Below are 14,810 nucleotides of genomic sequence, written 5' to 3' on the forward strand. Positions count from 1 at the left end.
CTTCGACAAAATTCAAGTCATTCATGCTAAAAACTCTCAGTAAACTAGGTATTGATGGAACATATCTCAAAATAATAAGAGCTGTTTATGAAAAACCCACAGCCAATATCATACTGAATGGGCAAAAACAGGAAGCATTCCCTTTGAAAACCAGTGCAAGACAAGGACACCTTCTCTCACCACTCCTATTCAACATAGTATTGGAAGTTCTGGCCAGGGCAGTCAGGCAAGAGAAAGAAATAAAGGGTATTCAATTAGGAAAAAAGGAAGTCAAATTGTCTCTGTTTGCAGATGACATGACTGTATATTTAGAAAACCCCATCGTCTCAGCCCAAAATCTCCTTAAGCTGATAAGCAACTTCAGCAAAGTCTCAGGATACAAAATCAATGTGCAAAAATTACAAGCATTCCTATACACCAGTAACAGACAAACAGAGACCCAAATCATGAGTGAACTCCCATTCACAATTACTACAAACAGAATGAAATACCTAGGAATCCAACTTACAAGGGATGTGAAGGACCTCTTCAAGGAGAACTACAAACCACTGCTCAGCAAAATAAAAGAGGACACAAACAAAGGGAAGAACATTACATGCTCATGGATAGGAAGACCCAATATCGTGAAAATGGTCATACTGCCCAAAGTAATTTGTAGATTCAATGCTATTGCCATCAAGCTACCACTGACTTTCTTCACAGAATTGGAAAAAAACTATTTTAAAGTTCATCTGGAACCAAAAAAGAGCCCACATAGACAAGACAATCCTAAGCAAAAAGAACAAAGCTGGAGGCATCACGCTACCTGACTTCAAACTATACTACAAGGCTACAGTAACCAAAACAGTATGGTACTGGTACCAGAACAGATATATAGACCAATGGAACAGAGCAAAGGCCTCAGAAATAACACCACACATCTACAACCATCTGATCTTTGACAAACCTGACAAAAACCAAGCAATGGGGAAAGGATTCCCTATTTATAAATGGAAAACTGGGTGGCCATATGTAGAAAGCTGAAACTGGATCCCTTCCTTACACCTTATACAAAAATTAACTCAAGATAGATAAAAGACTTAAATGTAAGACCTAAAACCATAAAAACCTTAGAAGGAAACCTAGGCAATACCATTCAGGACATAGGCATGGGCCAGGACTTCATGACTAAAACACCAAAAGCAATGGCAACAAAAGCCAAAATAGACAAATGGGATCTAATTTAACTAAAGAGCTTCTGCACAGCAAAAGAAACTATCATCAGAGTGAACAGGCAACCTACAAAATGGAAGACCATGTTTGCCATCTATCCATCTGACAAAGGGCTATTATCCAGAATCTACAAAGAATTTCAACAAATTTACAAGAAAAAAATCCTCATCAAAAATTGGGCAAAGGATATGAACAGACACTTCTCAAAAGAAGATATTTATGCAACCAAGAGACATATGAAAAAAATGCTCATCATCACTGGTCATTAGAGAAATGCAAATCAAAACCACAATGAGATACCATCTAATGCCAGTTAGAATAGCAATCATTAAAAAGTCAGGAAATGACAGATGCTGGAGAGGAGGTGGAGAAATAGGAATGCTTTAACACTGTTGGTGGGAGTGTAAATTAGTTCAACCATTGTGGAAGACAGTGTGGTGATTCCTCAGGGATCTAGAACTAAAAATACCAATTGACCCAGCAATCCCATTACTGGGTATATACCCAAAGGATTATAAATCATGCTACTATAAAGACACATGCACACGTATGTTTATTGCGGCACTATTCACAATAGCAAAGTCTTGGAACCAACCCAAATGTCCATCAATAATAGACTGGATAAAGAAATGTGACACATATACACCATGGAATACTATGCATCCATAAAAAAGGATGAGTTCATGTCTTTTGCAGGGACATGGATGAAGCTGGAAACCATCATTCTCAGCAAACTATCACAAGGACAGAAAACCAAACACCGCGTGTTCTCACTCATAAATGGGAGTTGAACAATGAGAACACATGGACACAGGGAGGGGAACATCACACAAGGGGGCCTGTCAGAGGGTGGGGGGCTGGGGGGCTGGGGGAGGGATAGCATTAGCAGAGATACCTAATGTAAATGACAAGTTGATGGGTGCAGCAAACCAACATGGCACATGTATACCTATGTAACAAACCCGCACATTCTACCTGTGTACCTCAGAACTTAAAGTATAATAAATATACGTATATTGTGCGGGTTTGTTACATAGGTATACATGTGCCATGTATACATGTATACATACATATACACACACTATATATATATATATATATAGAGAGAGAGAGAGAGAGAGAGAGAGAACCTGCTAAATGCAAGGTACTGTGTTGATAAGAAGAATGTAATGGCAGGCCAGATGGACGATTCCTGACCTCAGGCAGCTCCCAATAATCAAAGGCATCAGTAAAATTATAAGGACTTCTTAATTTAAGGTGGCAGGAGAAGGCCCTTCTGACGAGGTGACATTTATGCTGAGATCTGAGGACTAAGGAGGGACAGCCATGAAGAGAGAACAGGTGGTACAGAGGCTGTCCTATCTCCATTCCTCCAGCCTACAAGGAGAACCTGGCTTTTCCCTGCAGCCAAGTGTCTGCCACTCACTGATCTGGAGGGAGTTGCAGGAGCTCAGAGGAGAACAGGCATTTAACTCCAGACAGCATTCAGAGTCTTATAGAAACCCCAGGGAGTTTATCACATCTAAGACCCTGATAGCATCTGTATTAGAAATAAGAATCTGACCAGACTGCTCATGAAAGATTAGCTTTAATTCTTTCAGAAGAGAAAATGGCTTATATCAAAAAACAGAAGAAATATCACTAAGATCCCACAGACACTTAAAAAAAGGTACGATTATTTAAATTTTTAAGTGAAAAAAATGTTGATTTCTTAGTTGAAACAGACATATTCCTTGAAAGAATGAGTTACCAAAACTGATTCTAGAAGAGCAGAAAATCTGAATAACTCCCTTGTCAATTAAAGAAACTGTATTAGAATTAAGCCCTTCCTATAAATAAAATTCAAAACTCAGATGACTTCACTTTCAAAGAGTTTTAAAAAGAACTCTTTTAGAAAATAGAGGAAGAGAAACCATTTCTCAACTGATTTTGTGAAACAGAGCTTTCCCAATACCAATATGAGGCAAAAACATTACAAGAAAAGAAAAGACCAGGTTAGGGGCAGTGGCTCATGCCTGTAATCCCAGCAATTTGGGAGGCTGAGATGGGAGGATTGCTTGAGTACAGGAGTTTGAGATCAGCCAGGGCAAGATGGCCAGACCCCATCTCCACAAAAATTTTAAAACTTAACCTAACATAGTGGCACACACTTGTGGTCCCAGCTACTCAGGAGGCTAAGGTGAGAGGATCACTTCAGCCCAAAAAGTCGAGGCTGCAGTGAGCCATGATTGTGCCACTGTAGTCTGGGCAACAGGGCAAGACTTAGACCTTGTCTCAAAAAAAAAAAAAAAATGACCAATATTCCCCATGTACACAGAGGCAAAAATCTTTAATAAAAGTGCAAGCCAATTAAATCCATTAATACATAAAAGGTATAATACATCATGTCCAAGTGTGGTTTTCTCAAGAATACAAGGTTGGTACAATATTTGAAAATAATATCATCCACCATACTAACCAAATTAAAAAGATATCAGAGCATCTCAATAAATGCAGAGAAAGCATTTGACAAAATTCAACACTCATTCATTATTTTAAAATCTCAGAAAACTGGTAGAAGAAAACCTGAGAAACAGCATCTACTAAACATCAACAACTAACATCATGCTTAACAGTATGATATTATACTATTTCACTAGTAGTGAAGACAAGGCAAAGATGTCTGCTGTAACTTCTGTTTCACATTGTGTTTGAGGTTGTACTCAAGAAACCATGCAAGAAAAGAAATAAAAGTCATACTACTTGGAAAAAAGAGCCAAAATTATCTTAATTTGCAAGACATGACTGTACATAAAAAATACTAAAAAATTTACCCAAAAACTGACTAGAATTGAGAACCAAACTTAGCAAATTTGCAGGATACAAAATCAATATGCAAGACTCAGTTATGTTGATATATCCCAGCATAAACAATTAGAAGATGAGATTTAGAAAATAATACTACTTACAATAATATAAAAATGAGATATTTAGGGATAAATTTAATAAAATACACTGAAAATTATAAAACATGGCTGAGAACAATTAAAGACCGGTGTAGATGAAAGATATTGGGAAACTCAATAAAATTGATCCAAAGATTCAATACAGTCCTAATCGAAATTCTATCAGGTTTTTTCTAAAAGGTAAAATCTTGATTATAATATTTATATGGAAATAAAAGAGACATATAACAGTAAAAACAATTTTGAAAAAGAACAAAGTTGCAGGGCTTGCAATATTTATTTGAATATTTATAGTTATATTTTTCAGAACAGTGTGCATTAGCCTAAGGATAGACAAATAAAATAGACAGCCCAGCAATAGACCATTGCATATAGGGTCAATTTATTTTTTACAAAGATACCAATAATTCGATGGGGAGAGGACAGTCTTTTCAACAAACTATGCTGGAACAACTCGAAATCCATATGGGAAAAAGTGAAACTAAACACTTATCTCATACTACACACACACACAAAAAAACACCCCAAATGGCCTATAGATCTAAATGTTGAATTTATAGAGCTTCCAGAAGAAAACAAAGGAGAAAATCTTTAAGACTGAAGAGTAGGCAAATATTGACTTGGTTTGGCCAATAAAACACGAATGAAGTGAGGTGCAGTGGCTAGTCCCTGTAATTCCAGTGTCTCTAGAGGCTGAGGTGAGTGGATGGGAGGATTGCTTGAGCCCAGAAGTCCAAGACCAGCCTAAGCAACATAACAAGACCCCATCTCTGAAAAATATTAAATTTTAAAAAAATTAAATTAAATTTCAATGAATTCTATCACTTCAGGGTGGAAGCTTTAAGAGATAGTGCATAATTTACTGTTTTCCCTTTTCTATGCAATCATGAAAGTATCGGTTGAAGTAGAATCTCTGTCAACCTGTATCCCTAAGTGTATATGACAGATACTGCCAATAATTTCTGGACACGTAGCATGGGTGAGAATTAAGTATTTATTGTGTAACGTCATGAGATTTGGGCATTCTTTGTTCTGAAGCATATTTTAACCCCTTCAGTAATAAATGCATTGATTACATAGTTCATATGATGTTTCTCTCAGAAATGTAAGGTCTTATTGGTACTAACAGTAAAAAAAAAAAAAAAAAAAAAAAGTGAAATCTGGCAAATCATCAGTTGAGAACTTCCATCATGCATGAAATTAGAGGTATGACCTCAAGGAAGAGATGGATGTTCTGTTAAAGGTGACTTGTACAAAGAAAAATTGAAAAGTATTATAAAATGATGCCAACAGATTGCTGTGAAACTGTTTCCAGTGAACATTGCTCTAGATTTTAAATCTCCATACTTTCAATTTACATGAAGATGACCCTATTCTAACAGCCAATCCATGCCTCCTTACTAAACCTAACAAAGATTACAAAGAAATGAAGAGTCCATTCCAACCAACTGGCTTAAGAACAAGTTAAATGGTCCTAATTCACCCTGGGCTTTGATTCCAAATATTACAATGACACAATCATTTTGTTGATTCATTGCCTTCATAGGAAGCAAATAAATCAGTGTTTTTGACCCTGAACACTTTCCCCTTTTAACTGGCAAATGGAAGTTAGAAATGGTATGCCAACATTTCACCATGAAGCTATCAGTTTCCTTCCCAAAGTCTGATCCACACACATCATAAAAGATTAACACACAAAAATTAATCCAAGTGTTTCTCCCCTTTCCCAAAGTGTACATGTTGAGGCCACTTTACAACAACCAAGATCATCCAATTTTGCATGTGGAGCTTGTTAAAAGCTGTGCCAAGAGAAAAGACAGCCTGAAGGGAAGTAAAAAAGTTGTGTTGCTCTATGCTCTATGACCATGGCCAGTAAATTGTATGTAAGTTAACTTCTTGCAGGCATAATCCATCTTTGACAGAACCAATTTGTTAATGCATATTCTCTGACTTAATTAAGCCATAGGCCTGCTTCCCTGCATATCCATATCTGTAAACATGCCAAATAATAATCCTGTTTTGGTTGGGCAACCTGAACTAAAAATCCCTCAAAGATACTTGTAAACTTCTTACCTCGCCATATCTGCCAGATCTTTTTATAACCACTGAAAGGATGCACTGGCTTTCCTGAACACTCAGTAATCATAATATTGGAGCCTTTTACAAAGTGACAAGACTTGTGCTACAGTACGATTATATAATATGTTTATCACCAATATACATCTACATTACATGTATAAATAAACTTTTAATTTAATATTTTCATGACCTATTGATTTCCCAACAAGCCAATGGACATAGCATTTTAAAGATAATGTTCAAAACACTTTTTGACTGAAACCAACAATGCTTTATCCTTGCCATTAAAACTCTATAAACTTTTATACCAAACACTCCCCTTTATTTATACCTAACTAGAAAATTGGGAAGACAAACATTTGGCAAGTCCTAAAAAGCAGACTTGCAACACATGAATTAGAAATCAAGAAACTAATTTTTCTGTTCATCTTTTCAAAAGGTCTTGTAATTTTTTTAACATTTCTACATAAATGTAATAATTTTTAAAAGTTGCCATGGTATTTCACAATGATGGTATGAGCACAAGATATCACAATAAAGAGAACTACAATGCATCAAAATGAAACCTTACACAGTATTCATTTCTAAACTCCTGTCAATGTCACAAATGTTATAAGATTCCTGGCTTGTTAGCTAGTGAAAGATATAATAACCAAGGCATTTCATGGTGTTTTAAACTAGATTGGATTGCCAAGAAATCTACTTCTCCCTCAACTGCTCCTGTCTATTATTAAATCCGGCTGTTCAAAATCACTGTAGGGTCAACACAAATGGAAATTCAAATCTTTAGGCTCCTTTGTCATGGAATATTGTCCCAAACATACATCACCAAAAAGACAGGTACATCATTTCCTGTGTGTTCTCTTTCACAAATCTTCTGTTCAGAGATCAGCAAATATCCAGACAGACGGCAAACATGTGTTAAACATTTACAGTGTTCCAGTTATCATGCTAGACTCCTGACACAGCAGTGAATAACATACAATCCTGATCTCAAGTTGCTTATATTCTAGGAAAGAAAATGCACTTTAATTATGCAAAGATAATAGTTTCTCAGGATGTTAATGGTATTAATTTATCAGGTATAATGCAAGTCTGGTACTTGGATGGACCATCTCAAATAAAATTTAACTATAAAAGTATTCAAAAGTGCATTACACATGGCAGGAAAAACATTTTTCTTTTCTTCTTATTTTCAACATCTTTTCTTCTTATTTTGTTTATCTAAATCTCACGTAGAAAATTTTCTTGGGATTTTTAATAAACCAATTTTAATTAATTTTTCAAAAGTAATCCTTCCAGAAATTTTGTCAATATCTACAATTCTCTTATTGCCATACTCTAAAAGATTCATGCTACAACAGGATTGGATCATCTGCTTCACCCAAACCTCAAGAAACAGCTTGACAAGTGAGAATGGGTTCTCAAGAGGTCAAGCTACAAGATATCATTAGTGGACAGAGTTAAGGAACATTTCAGCTATTACCACCCTACCAAAGAACACAGGCCACATTTTCTTTTGACCTGGACCAACCCAATCTTCAATTAATGTCATATGCAAGCCAGAATGACTAAAACAGTCACTTGATCCCTGGGGAAAAAAAGCATAATATTTTTTGAAGTATATTAACAGGCTTGTCTCTTTTACATTCCTTACAGACATACTAAGGTATCCATCTTCCTTGGAAAGTGAGGTGAATAGATCAGTGTTGTTGCCCCATTAATATAAAGAGAAAAAAATTTAGTAATCACTTGGACCACAAAATAAAAATTTCAAGTCAATAAGGATAAAAAATAGTCTTGAAAGTCACGCTTTGTAAAAATAACTTTCTAGATGGCTGAATAGGAACAGCTCCAGTCTGCAGCTCCCAGTGAGACCAATGCAGAAGGCAGGTGATTTCTGCATTTCCAACTGAGGTACCAGGTTCATCTCATTGGGACTGGTTAAGCAGTGGGTGTAGCTCACAGAGGGTAAGCTGAAGCAGGGTGGGGTGTTGCCTCACTAGGGAAGCACAAGGGGTCAGGTAACTCCGTCCCCTAGCCAAGGGAAGCTTTGAGGGACTATGCCATGAGGGACGGTGCTATCCAGCCCAGATACTATGCTCTTCCCATTGTTTTTGCAACCCACAGAACAGGAGATTCCCTCAGATGCCTACATCACCAGGGCCCTGGGTTTCAAGCACAAAACTGGGCTGTCATTTGAGCAGACACTGAGCTAGCTACAGGAGTTATATTTCTGTACCCCAGTGGTGCCTGGAACCCCAGAAAGACAAGAAGCATTCACTACCCTGAAAGGCGGCTGAGGCCAGGGAGCCAAGTGGTGTTGCTAAATAGGTCCCGCCCACACGGAGCCCAACAAGTTAAGATCACAGGCTGGAAATTCTCACTGCCAGCATGCAGTCTGAAGTCCACCTGGGATACTCCAGGTTGGTGGGGGGAGGGGTGTCCACCATTACTGAGGCTTGAGTAGGCAGTTTTCCCCTCACAGTGTAAACAAAGCCACTGGGAAGGTCAGACTGGGCAGAGCCCACCTCAGTGCAGCAAAGCTCCTGTAGCCAGACTGCCTCTCTAGATTCCTCCTCCCTGGGCAGGGCCTCTCTGAAAGGAAGACAGCAGCCCCAGTCAGGGGCTTACAGACAAAAGTCCCATCTCCCTGGGACAGAGCACCTGGGGGAAGACGTGGCTGTGGGTGCAGCTTCAGCAGACTTAAACCTTCCTGCCTGCCGGCTCTGAAGAGAGCAGCATATCTCCCAGCACAGTGCTCAAGCTCTGCTACAGACAGACTGCCTCCTGACTGAAAGAGACCTCCGAGCAGGGGTCGACAGACACCTCATACAGGAGAGCTCTGACTGGCATCTGGCAGGTGCTCCTCTGGGATGAAGATTCCAGAGGAAGGAGCAGGCAGCAATCTTTGCTGTTCTGCAGCCTCCACTGGTGATGCCCAGGAAAAAGGGTCTGGACTGGACCTCCAGCAAACCCCAGCAGATGTGCAGAAGAGGGGACTGATTGTTGGGAGGAAAACTAGCAAACAGAAAGCAATTAACATCAACATCAACAAAAAGGACACACACACAAAAACTCAATCCAAAGGTCCTCTGCATTAAAGAGCAACAGTAGATAAATCCATGATGATGAGGAAAAAACAGCATCAAAAGGCTGAAAATTCCAAAAACCAGAATGCATCTTCTCCAAAGGATCACAATTCCTCGCCAGCAAGGGAACACAACTGGATGGAGAATGAGTTTGACAAATTGACAGAAGTAGGCTTCAGAAGGTGGGTAATACCAAACTCTTCCAAGCTAAAGAAGCATGTTCTAACCCAATGCAAGGAAGCTAAGAACCTTGATAAAAGGTTACAGGAACTGCTAACTAGAATAATCAGTTTAGAGAAGAACATAAATGACCTGATGAAGCTGAAAAACACAGCATGAGAACTTTGTGAAGCATACACAAGTATCAAGAGTCAAATCGATCAAGTGGAAGAAAGGATATCAGAGACTGAAAATCAAATTAATGAAATAAAGGATGAAGACAAGATTAGAGAAAAAAGAATGAAAAGGAACGAATGAAGCCTCCAAGAAATATGGGACTACGTGAAAAAAACAAACGTAAAATTGATTGGTGTACCTGAAACTGATGGGGAGAATGGAACCAAGTTGGAAAACACACTTCAGGATATTATCCAGGAGAACTTCAACAACCTAGCAAAGCAGGCCAACATTCAAATTCAGGAAATACAGAGAACATCATTAAGATTCTCCTCAAGAAGAGCAACCACAAGACACATAATTGTCAGATTCACCAAGGTTGAAACAAAAAAATGTTAAGGGGAGCCAGAGAGAAAGGTCAGATTACCCACAAAGGGAAGCCCATCAGACTAACAGCAGATTTCTCTGCAGAAACCCTACAAGCTAGAAGACAGTGGGGGCCAATATTCAACATTCTTAAAAAAAAGAAAAAAAAAAAAGATTTTTCAACCCAGAATTTCATTTCCAGCCAAAATAATCTTCAGAAGCGAAGAAAAAATAAAATCCTTTACAGTCAAGCAAATGCTAAGGGATTTTGTCACTACCAGGCCTGCCTTACAAGAGCTCCTAAAGGAAGCACTAATACGGAAAGAAAAAACAGGTACCAGCCACTACAAAAACATACCAAAATATACAGACCAACGACACTATGAAGAAACTGCATCAACTAATGTGCAAAATAACCAGTTAGCATCATCAGGACAGAATCAAATTCACACATAACAATATTAACCTTAAATGTGAATGGGCTAAATGCCCCAATTAAAAGACACAGACTGGCAAAATGGATAAAGAGTCAAGACCCGTCAGTGTGCTGTATTCAGGAGACCCATCTCATGTGCAAAGACACATATAGGCTCAAAATAAAGGGATGGAAGAATATTTACCAAGCAAATGTAAATTTAAAAAAAAAGCAGGGGTTCCAATCCTGTCTCTGATAAAACAGTTTAAACCAACAAATATCAAAAAAGACAAAGAAGGGCATTACTAAATGGTAAAGGGATCAATGCAACAAGAAGAGCTAACTATCCTAATTATATATGTGCCCAATATAGAAGTACCCAGATTCAAAAGGAAGTTTTTAGAGACGTACTAGACAATAATAGACTTAGACTCCCACACAATAATAGTGGGAGACTTTACACCCCACTTTCAATATTAGACAGATCAATGAGACAGAAAATTAACAAGGATATTCAGGCCTTGAACTCAGCTCTGGACCAAGAGGACCTAATAGACATCTACAGAACTCTCCACCCCAAATCAACAGAATATATGTTCTTCTCACCACCACGTAGCACTTATTCTAAAATTGACCACATAATTGGAAGTAAAACACTTCTCAGCAAATGTAAAAAAATGGAAATCATAACAGTCTCTCAGACCACAGTGCAATCAAATTAGAACTCAGGATTAAGAAACTCACTCAAAACCACATAACTACACAGAAACTGAACAACCTACTCCCGAATGACTACTAGGTAAATAACAAAACTAAGGTAAAAATAAATAAGTTCTTTGAAACCAATGAGAACAAAGACACAATGTACCAGAATCTCTGGGACACAGCTAAAGCAGTGTTTAGTGGGAAATTTATAGCACTAAATGCTCACATCAGAAAACAGGAAAGATCTAAAATCAACACCCTAACATTGCAATTAAAGAACTAGAGAAGCAAGAGCAACAAATGCAAAAGCTAGCAGAAGACAAGAAATAACTAAGATCAGAGCAGAACTGAGACATGAAAAACCCTTCAAAAAATTAATGAATCCAGGAGCTGGATTTTTGAAAAGATTAACAAAATAGGCCATTAGCCTGAATAATAAAAAAGAAAAGACAGAAGAATCAGGCCGGGTACAGTGGCTCATGCCTGTGATCCCAGCACTTTGGGAGGCTGAGGCAGGCAGAAAATGAGGTCAGGAGATCGAGACCATCCTGACTAACACAGTGAAACCCCATGTCTACTAAAATTACAAAAACAAAAATTAGCCAGTCATGGTGGTGGGCACCTGTAGTCCCAGCTTCTTGGGAGGCTGAGGCAGGAGAATGACGTGAACCCGGGAGGCAGAGCTTGCAGAACCAAGATCATTCCACTGCACTCCAGCCTGGATGACAGAGTGAGACTCCATCTCAAAAAAAAAAAAGAAAGAAAGAAAGAAATGAGAGAATAATCAAATAGAATAAAAATGATAAAGGGGGTATCACCACTGATCTCACAGAAATACAAACTACCATCAGAGAATACTATAAACACCTCTACACAAATAAATTAGAAAATCTAGAAGAAATGGATAAATTCCTATACACATCCACCCTCCCAACACTAAGCCAGGAAGAAGTCAAATCCCGAATAAACCAATAACAAGTTCTGAAATTGAGACAATAATTAATAGCCTACCAACCAAAAAAAGCCCAGGTCCAGACGGATTCACAGCTGAATTCTACCAGAGGTACAAAGAGGAGCTGGTACCATTCCTTCTGAAACTATTCCAAACATAGAAAAAGAGGGACTCCTCCCTAACTCATTTTAAGAGGCCAGCATCATCCTGATACCAAAACCTGGCAAAGACACAATGAAAAAAAGAAAATTTCAGGACAATATCCCTGATGAACATTGATGCGAAAAATCCTCAATAAAATAGTGGCAAACCGAATCCAGCAGCATATCAAAAAGCTTATCCACCACAATCAAGTTGGTTTCATCCCTGGGATGCAAGGTTGGTTCAACATACACAAATCAATAAACATAATTTGTCACATAAACAGAACCAATGACAAAAACCACATGATTATCTCAATTGATGTAGAAAAGGCCTTCAATAAACTTCAACACCCCTTCATGCTAAAAACACTCATTAAACTAGGTATTGATGGAACATATCTCAAAATAAGAGCCATTTATGACAAACCCACAGCCAATATCATACTGAATGGGCAAAAGCTGGAAGCATTCCCTTTGAATGCTGGCACAAGACAAGGATGCCCTCTCTCACCACTCCAATTATACATAGTATTAGAAGTTCTGGCCAGGGCAATCAGGCAAGGGAAAGAAATAAAGCGTATTCAAATAGGAAGACGTTTGCAGATTATATGATGGTATATTTAGAAAACCCCATCATCTCAGTCCCAAAACTCCTTAAGCTAATAAGCAACTTCGGCAGTCTCAGGATACAAAACCAATATGCAAAAATTACAACTGCTCCTATACACGATAATAGAGTCAAATCATGAGTGAACTCCCATTCACAGTTGCTACCAAGAGAATAAAATGCCTAGAAATAAAACTTACAAGGGATGTAAAGGACCTCTTCAAGGAGAACTACAAACCACTGCTCAAGGAAATAAGAGAGGACACAAACAAGTGGAAAAACATTCCATATTCATGGGTAGAAAGAATCAATACCATGAAAATGGCCATACTGCCCAAAGTAATATATAGATTCAATGCTATTCCCATCAAGCTACCACTGACTTTCTTCACAGAATTAGAGAAAACTACTTTGAGTCTCATATGGAACCAAAAAAAAGCCCATATAAGCCAAGACAATCCTAAGCAAAAAGAACAAATCTGGAGGCATCACACTACCTGACTCAAACTATACTACAAGGCTATAGTAACCAAAACAAGAAGACTGGTACCGAAACAGATATATAGAGCAATGGAACAGAACAGAGGCCTCAGAAATAACACCACACATCTACAACCATCTGATGTTTAACAAACCTGACAAAAACAAGCAATGGGGGAAAGAATTCCCTATTTAATAAAAGGTGCTGGGAAAACTGGCTAGCCATATGCAGAAAACTGAAACTGGACCCCTTCCTTACACCTTATGCAAAGATTAACTCAAGATGGATTCAAGACTTAAATGTAAGACTTAAGACCATAAAAACCCTAGAAGAAAACCTAAGCAGTACCATTCAGGACATAGGCATAGGCAACGACTTCATGACTAAAACATCAAAAGCAATTGCAACAAAAGCCAAAATTGACAAATGGGATCTAATTAAAATAAAGAGCTTCTGCACAGCAAAAGAAAGCAGAGTGAGCAGGCAACCTACAGAATAGGAAAGTGAACACCATCATAGTAAACAGGCAACCTACAGAATGGGAGAAAATTTTTGCAATCTATCCATCCAACAAAGGGATAATATCCAGAATTTATGAGGAACTTAAATTTACAAGAAAAAAAAACAACCCCATTAAAAAGTGGACAAAGATATGAACAGACACTTCTCAAAAGAAGACATTTTTGCAGCCAACAAACATGATAAAAAGCTCATCATCACTGGTCATTAGAGAAATGAAAATCAAAACCACAATGAGATACCATCTCACGCCAGTTAGAATAGCGATCATTAAAAATTCAGGAAACAGCAGATGCTGAAGAGGATGTGAAGAAATAGGTATGCTTTTACACTGTTGGTGAGAGTGTAAATTAGTTCAACCATTGTGGAAGACAATGTGGTGATTCTTCAAGGATCTAGAACCAGAAATATCATTTGACCCAGCAATCCCATTACTGGGTATATTCCCAAAAGATTATAAATCATTCTACTATAAAGTCACATGCACATGTATGTTTATTGCAGCACTATTCACAATAGCAAAGACTTGGAACCAACCCACATGCCCAACAATGATAGACTGGATAAAGAAAATGTGGCATTTATATACCATGGAATACTATTCAGCCACAGAAAAAGAATGAGTTCATGTCTTTTGCAGGGACATGGATGAAGCTGGAAACTATCATTCTCAGCAAACTAACACAGGAACAGAAAACCAAACACTGCATGTTCTCACTCATAAGTGGGAGTTGAACAACAAGAACACATGGACACACGGAGAGGAACATCACACACCAAGGCCTGTCAGGGGGTGGGAGGCAAGGGGAGGGATAGCATTAGGAGAAATACGTAATGTAGATGACGGGTTGATGGGTGCAGCAAACCACCAAGGCACATGTATACCTATGTAACAAACCTACACATTCTGCACATGTACCCCAGAATTTAAAGTATAATAAAAAAAAATTTTCTAAAT

This window comes from Hylobates moloch, unplaced genomic scaffold (genome assembly GCF_009828535.3).
Source record: "Hylobates moloch isolate HMO894 unplaced genomic scaffold, HMol_V3 SCAFFOLD_9, whole genome shotgun sequence".
NCBI classification, from domain to species: Eukaryota; Metazoa; Chordata; class Mammalia; order Primates; family Hylobatidae; genus Hylobates; species Hylobates moloch.